This window comes from Acanthopagrus latus, chromosome 23 (genome assembly GCF_904848185.1).
Source record: "Acanthopagrus latus isolate v.2019 chromosome 23, fAcaLat1.1, whole genome shotgun sequence".
NCBI lineage: Eukaryota > Metazoa > Chordata > Actinopteri > Spariformes > Sparidae > Acanthopagrus > Acanthopagrus latus.
The window spans coordinates 13,193,635-13,204,176 of record NC_051061.1 but is presented as its reverse complement, the minus strand read 5'-3'; the positions used below and the strand labels follow the sequence as shown (position 1 = coordinate 13,204,176).

At 39.7% G+C, this 10,542-nt stretch overlaps 1 long non-coding RNA gene across 3 annotated transcripts; it reads left to right on the top strand.

The window, feature by feature from the left end:
- The first annotated feature begins 586 nt into the window (after positions 1-586).
- On the top strand, positions 587-10,542 carry LOC119013645. Of its 3 annotated transcripts, none has more exons than XR_005072800.1 (5): positions 587-747; positions 1,042-1,208; positions 9,346-9,415; positions 9,563-9,644; positions 9,784-10,542. It is a non-coding gene; the product is annotated as an uncharacterized LOC119013645 (long non-coding RNA). The 3 variants fall into 3 exon arrangements; XR_005072798.1 differs by having other exon boundaries at positions 1,042-1,226; XR_005072799.1 differs by lacking the exon at positions 9,346-9,415 and having other exon boundaries at positions 1,042-1,226.

The window sequence follows — 10,542 nt, the reverse complement described above, 5'->3', positions numbered from 1 at the left end:
TTAGAGAAGTAATCAGCAGTCTTGCATTGTGGCCCACAGAGAGTAATCTACTGCTCAACGTCAGCAGAACCTCAGAGCTGATTGCTGTTTTTAGAAAGGAGGAGGCAAAGACACCTGTATCAGTGGAGCTGATGTGGAGCAGGTGAACAGCTTTGAGCTCCTGGGGGTCAACATGACATCATCCCGAAAGAAAGAAAGAAAGAAAAAAAAAAAAACAGGCACAGGAAAGGTGAACTTATTGAAGATTATATTCTGGTGATAACTTCTCTTTGACTTTTACAGAGGAGCAACAGATAATATCCTGACGTCATTCATTATGTTCATGGGGACCTCTTGAGTTTTAAACACGTGTGCCATTGTTAGGTCTAATTTCTTAACTTTTTTGTTCAACATGATTTTTAACCATGAACGCCAGTCTAAATTTTAACTTTGGAAACAAACATAAATACCCATAAATGTTATATTAAAATCAGCTTAGTTTAGTTGCCTTTTGTGAATTTAAAATGTTTAACAGGTTTAAAGCAATAGGTTAAATCTCATGACTCACTGACATTTCTCTTTTTGTACAGTTTAAAAAAAAAAAAATTAATAAACATTCAGCTAATACTCTGCTGCAGTCATTGTCAAAGTAGGGGGGCGGGTTACAGAGGCGCAGTTGCCGACATGGTTATGGGACAAGCTAGCTTACAAGCTAGTTACTGGTCAGGATTGCATATGTTGCAAATTTGTTCATAACTTCGGTTAACAGTGAGTTTTACCACCTGGTTGAGGATGTATTGCCAATATTCAGAAGTTAAACATATTTATGTATATTTTTATTACTGTGTCAATTCGGTTGAATTAGTACAAGTTGTGATGCTAATCGCGATTAGCGTGCTAGCGTGCTAGTATGCTAGCGGCAGTAGCTAGTAGCAGTAGCCTTCATTGTTACTGCATGTTCTCAGTGAGCAGGGGCGTTAACGTTTGCTGAAACTGAAACTAACATTTATTAGTTTATTGCGTGTGGTCAAGCTGATGCATATATGTTGGTTTGTTGGACAGAGAGGAACAGGACACTATGTGAGGAGCTTCATGTCTCCCACCTGCTAATGTCAAGCCACCAGCCAGAGCATCATGTTGGACTGCAGCATCCAGCCGGATGCAACATCCACAGCCTTTCCCCCGCCATCCCTCGCTTGTTCTCTGTCCTTCACCTGCAGATTCTTCAGGTATCAAGCCATGAATTTGTGAGTAACAACCATTATTGTGTGTTTTCAATATTGTGTCATTTTTTGAGTTTTGTCAGCAACAAAAGCCAACGTTTGTTTCGGTCCCCAAGAGTCCAAAGTCATGACTCAGGCCTGCATTGTTTTATTTTAAAGGGCACAGTATGACAGCGAGTACTAGGGCTGCACTTTGAAAATGAAAGTGCAATATTTGAAATTGGAGAGGATGCAGTTCATTATAAAGGCTAAATGTGTGACAAAACAGGATTATAATTAAGAGCTGCAGAGATATATGTTGTCTGTCTGTAAGAAACCAGGTGTGCTTAGTATCAGCACTAACAAATGTCACATGTTTTGTCAAAATAATCACAGAATAATTATCACTTTTACTTATTTTTTTGCATCATGTATCCCCATTGAGTATTATAATTAATTTTCATTTGGTCTCTGAAATATTTTCTTTGGGACAGAATTTCAAGGGTTATTCATTAAAAAGTCTTATGTAAACTGAAACGTTCAACAGAGGGTTTTGCATAACTTTCACTTTGCTTTTCGAACTGCTACCGGGCTTGATTTTTCCTGGAAAAATTAAGGTTGAATTGCAGCACAGAGGATGTGTGCCTCTCAGTGTGCAACCAAAAAAGGAAGAGGCATTGTTTTTTCCGGTCGCTTTCCCCAGGTAACCGTAGAAGAACTGGAATAACCGAACCAATGGGCATTATTGTTAGGGACGTATTTTTTGTGTTAAAAGTTTGTTTCACCTTGCCACCAAGATTTGAGATGATTCAAAGCCAGTGCTCTTTCTACTAAAATGGTAAGTAACATAACTTGCCTACTTATTAACACAACTGGATGTTTTACTCTGTGTTTTTTCATAGCTCTGAGATCAGGGTTGTGTACGTCAGGTTAGGATTTTTATGGTTGTTTTTAGCTTTGAACAGTAGCCAGGCTGTAGTGGTAGCCATGTGCTACTGTTGGCTTTGTAACAGGTGGCTTAAAAGTTACCAGTTTTCGTATTCTAGTCACAACTGGGTCAATATTTGTGCTACAATTGTTAAAATCTTGTGAATGTGCCAAAAAAACATGCATTCAAGCTCCTCAAATGTACATAATTTCTAGTTATTGTAGTTGTTCATGATAGTAAATTGAATATTTTAAGGCTCTGCGCTGTTGTCAGACCAAAGAAGAAACTTGAGAATGTTATCATGGGCTCCAAAAACTTCAGAAAAAGTGATTGATATTTTAACTATTAGCTGACATTTTGTTCATCAAACAAATGCTTGATACATTGTTGTAGCCTACATTATCTCTCTGTAAGGTTATCAGAGGTGAGAAGTGAGCAAAGAGGAAGTAAGAAGAGATAAACTGCAAACTTTATAGACGTACAGGGTAAAAACGACTCTAAATATGTGTCAGATTCAAAAAACACAGCACAGTCAATCACGTCTATTTCCATAGCTGGGAGGGGGGAACTCAACCTCACTGCACCTGTTTCCCCTTCCTGCTCCCCGTCACACTCCTGTGGGCCAGCTACAATTAAAATTCCACCTCGACAGATTTAGAGAAATCAAAAACTCAAAGCCAAAGAGAAAAATTAACTGAAGTGTGGTTGTAGATCACAGATGACAGGATGAGTGCTGAGCCACCAAAAGACAGGAAGAGAGGGATGCAATGCTCTCTACCTTCATCAAATCAAAACAAGTGCTCGTCTTTGTAGTATACATAATAAAGTGTACATACTCATGATAAATCACAACCATGTCATGCAGTGTGGGGTGAGAGCTAATAACCTGCCAAACACAGGATGTAAAGTGTCTGAATGTTGTTATTGGAGCAATCCAGCGCTAATCCACTCCATTCATTTCCTCAGCAGTGTTGGAATTTTGTTGTAACAGTGCAATACGGGCTTACAGCGCAATCTTGACAGCCGATAACAAAATCTGAAAGCAGCGTGAGAGAACATTAAGAACTTGTCCTGGGATGGTCATAATTGTGCGGCGTGGTACGAAGCCACATGCTGATGGGGTGAGAGAGGAGATCACAGGCGAAAGAGGAGGATATGGAAGTTGTCTCACCACGCCTGGCGGCAGATGAGCTCGCTGCCTGAGCTCTCACGCTGTGAGGCACAGCCGCAGACTGCATTGAAACCACACCGAGACACATGGCGCAGCAGCAAGAGCAGCATAGTTCCTCAGAGGACTGTCATCGCCTTTTGTGTAACATGGCTTCAGCAAATGTTAAATCAACAGCATCTTGTCAGCCAGGAGGCAGAGACGAGTGTTGATGTAGGTCTTTTGATTCTGATTGCTCTTCCTTCTTTGAACACTCAGTATTCTTACAACGTAAATATCAGAACAGATCAAATATGACATTCAACAAATGGAAAAAGAGAGGAAGCTGTCCATGTCCATGATGATGCTGAGGCTACCGGTAGTGGTGGAATGGTGGTTGGAGAGGGAAAGAAGGACTGATGTGGGAAGGACGGAGGGGATGGAAGAAGAGCTGAGGGGAAAAGGGGATATTGGTAACTTTTCCTGGAATCCCACAGCGTTGTTAGACAGCCTCAGCTCCATCAACATTTGCAAATGTGTGTGCTTGCCCTTGGCTTCGTGTTCACTACTAGCTTTTCCACACAGTGAAACACAGGCTGTAAGCAGAGCAGCACTGAGCTCATACAATCATTCCCAGTGAGATTTATTGGAGTGAAGAGGTGTTGATTCCATATAGAAATGTAAAGTGGTGACTAGGATGGATCTGTAAGACTTTACTTTCATGTATGGAGTGCTATATAAAATGCAGTCCATATATCACACCTAATTGTGCTTTATTATACACTGTGGGCAGGACTTGACTTCACATTCCTAGCATGCTGCAACAAGATGTCGAATGGCTGTCCGGTAAGAAATGTTTGTGAGGTGAAAAGGTTGCTATCAGAATTACTCTTGGAATGACATTGCATATTGTTATTTAAACGTCGTCTCTTTTCAGTTGAGTTAACTTTAATTTGATTTATTTTTTATTCAGCCTGAAGAATGTTCTCAGAAGTGATCTCCATCCATATAGGAGCGTGTGATCCTAGATTGTGTTGTGCTGTATGGTTTAGAAGTTGACTTTCATTTCCTCTTTCTCTTGATTTGAAGTTTGAACCCATGAACTTAGCTCTATGTATATTTTGTGTGATCGTGTACTAGCTAAACTTAATGCCTGCTTTTCATGAGAGGAAAAAGTAGACACGTATCATCAGTGAGTTTTATCTCTCCCTTGAAGAATGGGGCTGAATTCAGATGCACTGTTAGGAACATGGGCCTCTTGGTGCCTCTGGTCTGGTTGCTAAGGAACAGTTTGTCGAGCACCATAAAAATACAGCGGTGTTACTAGGTCTGGATCTAAGGGTGAGGGAGGGGAGAGGGGTGGTGGGCTGGCAGTCAGGATGTGGTGTTTTTGCTCAGTAGGAGAGGTGGTTCCCCCCGTGCTGTCATCTGTGAATGGAGCTGAATGGAGAAACTGCAGGGACTCTGTAGAGTGGCACCACAGCTCCCTGTTCAGTCAGAGGCTCGGCTGCCATCCATCACACAACATCCCTACCTTTTAAGGTCTGAAACAGAGGCTGGGTGAAAGACAGAAAGAAAGAAAGACAGACAGACAGAAAGAAGACCAATGAAGGCTCATCTTTCCTCTGTTTCTTCTCTTTCTCAAATGTATCCTGAGCGTGCGACTGGTTGTGTTTGGTTACCAGGTAACAACCCCTGTTATTCTAACAGGAGGAAATGTTCTGAACCTCCCCCATAATCAAGATCTCAGTTGGAGCCTCCTAAATCAGACTGATCCCCTCACTTTGTGGAAGCATCATTCCATACATGCCTCACTCACACACTGGCGTCCTCTACGGTGTTTCTTTGGAAGTCCTCTGAGATGGTGCCAGTCCACTTGATTCACTGGATTTATAAATTAATCCAGCCGCTTTACATTGGGCAGAGGCCTGTCTTCCCTCCAATTAACATGCACAACATCACCACCACCGCAGCTTTTCTTGGCCAGAGGCAGTGTTTACCCACTGCTAGAATACTGACAAACTCCATGCGCAAGTAGACACACAAGCTCACGAAGACACACACACATTTCCCAATAAAGATGGTGGAGAGCGGTCTGGGTTTCATGGAAGAAGAGTGTGATGATAACAAAGCGGAAGAATATGAAAGACATGAGAGGAGAACGAACCACATATCTACTAGATAATACTACTAGAATATATATATATATATATATATATATATATATATATATATATATATATATATATATATATATATATAGACAGTTTTCCAGGCAGGATATTTTATGTATCACTGTCCAATCTTGCCCTTTGTGTCCCGTCTGCCTCCCTGCTGTCATTTTTGAACGGGACAGAGGGTCGCAGAGCCACAGGCTAACATTTGTTCATTAGGAATAATTAAACCATACTTAAAAAATAAAATAAAGATTAGATATATAATGTTAGATTGATTAGCTGTTTTTAAAATGTATGTTAAATTAGATGTTATCTTACAGTAAATTTTCAACAAGATTATATTTTTATGCTTTGTCTTTTAATCAAATTCTTTATATCTGCCTTTCACCATTTGGCAAGTGATATTGGTCTCTTTTTCCAACATTCAAACTTCCAAGAAGTGCTGGGGACATTTCAAGGGCACCACGAACAATACTGCAATTCACATACTTCAGTAAACTAGTTTATGAGCATCTGTGTTTTTGTTTATATCTCTGTGTGTCGAGTACTGTGAAACTTTAATTGGTTTACATTACAGGTGATGATAAATGCAGTCACATTAGTTATGGTGTGGTGGTTCTTAGCTCAAGTCCAGGGGCGTACGAGATGAGAATAATAAAAGGTTTTAACGAGATAAGAATCAACATTGAAGCCAGGTTTAGTTTCTTACTGCTTACAGTGCCTTTTAATGATCATGCCCTGAAAATGACCCTCTCTGGGCAGAGGAAGTGACTGAACCTACCACATAGACACAAGATGAGTGTTCTACAGGTTGATTATTTCCCTATATTTGGTTGAAGTCCACAGGTGCACCCATCTTAAATGTTGTTGCACCTCTCACCTCTAGTGAGATCTTAGTTTTTATCTTCTATTAATTCTTACATCCACACAGTTTATGTGACCGCTAATTTGTTTTTGTGTTGTTTATAATGTTTGAGAATTTACCTGTCAACAGGAAAATCCCCCAACTGCTCAGCATAGCTACAAATATAGAGCAGGGAAATGAAGGGAAATGAGGTAAAGTGAGGTAAACAAGAAGCAAATAGAAGAGTAGTTGTGCAGGGGTGAGCAGGGCACACCTGGGTGGCTGGTTGGTTCTGACTCAGGTCATACTAAAGACCTGCTTTGACTGCCTGTTTGTCTTGAGGGACCTAGTCTTGAAGGAACCGTTGTTTGGCTCGTTCTGGGATGGTGTGTTGTTCAATCGAGACTGGGTACAGCTGTCACCACCGAGCAGGGTCATGGAAAGGTCTGGTCAGCTGGACTTGGCACTGGAGGCAGGTGAACAGGGACGCTTGTTTGCAGAGTCACCTTAATAAACACTGAGTTGCCAGTACATTTGGTACAGTTAGCTAGACCCACTGTAGTCTAATACAGGAGTTTGAAAATAAATCCTACTTGATCCTTGTTAGTGACATAGTGTCAAATGGAGCTGATCTGATTCTGTGATTATATTGGGTACTTTATTTTATGGTAGTGTTGAAATTTGTATTGCAGCATTTATCTTCAGTTAACTGAAATGGGATTTGAAAGAAATTCTAGGAACACGCAAGCTGCAATCTTTGGCTTAAGCTAGGCTACACATCGCTTTAACACTGGACAAAAAGTCAGTCAGTCACAGGTGTTTGTTGGCTCCAGCTCTGATCGGCAGTGATGGAGACGTGACACCCAGGTGGACTTGCTAATTTTCTTCCTTTCTCATAATGACGCTCTGACACCACTGTAAAATTGCCAGCGCCTTCCATGCTGCTTTCTCCTGTTTTACATTGCATTTGTGACACTGACAGTGTTTGGCCTTTTAGCTGGTAATTGCTCCATTGTTTTCCCCAGTTAGTCAGTATCTTTTTCTGTAGTTTGGAAGGATACAATTGTTATCAGAGCCTTTACACCAGAAAAGCTAAAGCAAAAATAGAGCTGAAAGATAGTGTAGGTGCTGAGATGAACTGCTCATTCAGTGATGTGTGTTCACTGGTATGGTAAATTACCTTTTGCAGAGAAGCATCTACCCTCCCTGAGAAGAAACAACTTTGTTATTGATGTAGGTGGGTCATTTCTACTAAGTTCTTGTAAGGTGGTTTGTGTTTCAGGAAGGGAGAATTTGTCCAGCATGGGACAACTATGCATTGTGATGTAAGAGGTTATGTTCATGTATGACAACTTTGCAATGGGATGTCAATCCATAAATGATATGATTAAAACTAACCATTAGCTCATTGATCATCATCATCTTATTATTATTTCATCATTAATTTATTACCCAACTGTAATATTGAGTGCTACAGAATTCTCCTCATTGCCCATGTATGTCATATTTTATTAAATGTAAGCCAGATTTAATTGCATTATTACAAAAGACATACAGGACAACTTCATGTGAATGGGGATTTCCTGGTAGCACTGAGTTAACATGTCCTAGTATCAAGACCAGTCTGCTCCCTCCATACCTGTTCTTTCTTCCAGAGGAGTGCAACTGGTTATGTTGGTGTCATTTTTGTGAATGCTTGTTTTATGTCAGTGGAAAACAAATCTTTATGTTCATACATAGAGCAATACTGTGGGAAGAAAATAAAACATCAGTTTAGCAAAACATTGACTTCTGCTGCCCTCTGGTGTTAAGAGCAAGAAAAGCCTAGAAGTCAAAAATATTATCAGCATGCTCAGGATACACAAAACTGAACATGCACTGTTATTTTGACCAATTACCAATTACCCATGACACATACGTACACATACATACATACTTCTGACAGTACACAAGCAGAGAGTGAAAACTGTCCAGCTCAATATTTAAACCGCTGTTAGTGTATGTATGTATAAGGACTCTCATGTCACAGTCAAACTGAAAGCTTTTGAGCTTTATAGAGAGTTTCAGCTTATGTGGCTGTCTGGCCAGCAACAAGACTGTTTTGGTTTGCTCTCACTTCTCTCATAGAGTTTCAGTTGCAGTAGACGTTTGTTTTCAGCAAAAAGACTATAAAAAACACTGTCTTCAGATACATAGTCAGATATATAGAACTTAACTGATTCTTCGCTGTGATGAGGCTCTGTTTGGTGACAGCCAGTTTGAACTGTTTTCTGGACCATTCTTGGTTACACAAATTATAAACCTGTTCTGAATAGAATAAACTCACCTATAGTGCTGGGTGGTATGACCAAAAATGTATATCAAGGTAGGGTTCTCACTATTGTCGGACCAGAATCATTGGGGCGGGCGTGCGGACGGAGAGACGCTCGCCACCCTCACCCGCTACAGAACAGCTAACATTGAAAATTAGTATAGTGTCGCTGCGCCACCGTTCCATTGTCTGGGGAGAACCCTGCAAGGTATTTTTCAAAATTCTAACGATTTGATGGTATATGATGAGATTCTTTTTTTAATGCATGATCAGGTGTTCACAGTATTTTTTAAGATAGAAAAGGCGGCACATTTGCTGCAAGGTAAAGGCTGCACTCTACCACCTTGTCTATCTAAAAGGGAGGTTTAATATTCCTTCTTTCCCAAAAAGCCGCCACTGGGGTAGGCATAAACACGTGATGCGACATGAAGCACGATGTTTGCCGTGAACAGTGATGTACAACATATGCATCGGAAGAAATGTGGCGACACTTGATAGATCAAGCAGCACGTACATTCTTCAAAGAACACCATGTTCAAGCAGGCTAAATTCATAATGTTGGGCCGGCTGAGAAAGTTGAAGGTTTGTCACATTCTATCAAATCCAATGATGATGTAGTCACACATCGTCATGCATGTCTTTCTTGTTAGTCTTTTTTTTTTTTTTTCCCCAGTCAGATCATATAGGATTCAGGCTAATATTGAACACAGTTTTACAGTGTGAGTGAAAACCAATAAAGTTTCTGATGCTGAATTAGGGTCATATCCTGAAGAAACTGAAGAAATCAATTGAGCTGTTACTCAAGGCCGATGACTACACACTACCAGGTAAAGGAGTTGTATCAAAGCAAAGAAGAAAAACTAAGTGTAAATACTGTAAATGTTTATTGAAATGAATGTCAAAAAATGTTCAGTAGTTTTACTGATAGTGCTCTTGTTGTAAACAACATGTTTATATTGTTGTTGTTGTTTTAGATGTCACAGTGGAACTTGCAGAAGTGAAAAAACACTTCAGTGACTTGACGAAAAGCCAGTGAGAAAAAACACCATAGATTTGGTAAATTTTTGTTAAAATATTGTCATGATGTGCTGATTCTAACATGTTTTAAATAGAGCAAACAATGTATTTACAATGTAATGTAGCAGCTGACATCTGTTCAATGTACCAACCTTTGTCTCTCTGGTGGATGTTTCAGGTTTGCTCACTGTGGAAAAGCAGCAGATGCCTGACTACCAGATAAAGGTCCCTGTGGATCTGCTGACTTGAGATGTGAGGCCTTGTGAGTTTCAGAAAGATTTTAAGACGTTTTTTTCCTCAATAGGACATTTTTCGATTTTAATTGATTGAATCAGAGGCAGACAGAGTGTGTGTGTGTGTGTGTGCGTGTGTATCACAGCAAAATTCCTCAGTCAGATTTAAACCAGTGACGCTGTGGTTTCATTGTACTGGTCCTAATGACCACTCCATTATGATGGAGGGACAATTTATTTTTAATTTTTTTTCCTTCTTGAGTATATCTTTTATGTTACTTGTTCATGTTTTTATTTTTTTAGTTTAGTAGTTAAGTTTTAGTTGAGTTTAGTGGTTGACTGGGATCAATGCACTGCAGTTTAATTGATATTTTAGTTATGGGTGATTTCATGAGACTCTTGAACTTTGATTACAAACTGTAGGTTGGATATAACATGGACATTAGGCTTTCCAATCAAATAATCTTGAATGACCCTTTTGTCTTAATGCTAAATAATTGTTTGTGTGTTCATATATGAGAAATAGAGAGAACTAGATGATAGTGATAAACCAACTGATTCACATTCACATTTTTCCTTTAAAGTTTCTCCAATCTGTTTTTGATTTTGTATACTGTTCAATAACATTCACTTCTGAATGAGAATGCCACTGGTTGTTTGGCTTCTTTGTTGTTAATGTTATCATTAAAGCACCCAAACACTGC